Below are 217 nucleotides of genomic sequence, written 5' to 3'. Positions count from 1 at the left end.
GTATTAAGTTAGCAAGATATTAATTAAATTCATGTACAAACAGCAACACTCCTAACTGTACAGTGGACCTTATTACTAAAGGCTTATAAGGTCCACCGATGTACTGTGTAACAGTGTGGGCGGTGGTACTCAGTAGATCATCAGACCCTTAAAGAAAGAAAATTAATTATTTCAAAAGGAAAACTCCCGGCCTCAGGCGAGGCCGAGGCTTAAAATC

The sequence above is a fragment of the Cydia splendana genome, chromosome 19, assembly GCF_910591565.1.
Source record: "Cydia splendana chromosome 19, ilCydSple1.2, whole genome shotgun sequence".
Classification (NCBI taxonomy): Eukaryota; Metazoa; Arthropoda; class Insecta; order Lepidoptera; family Tortricidae; genus Cydia; species Cydia splendana.
Note: the sequence above shows the minus strand (reverse complement) of the source record.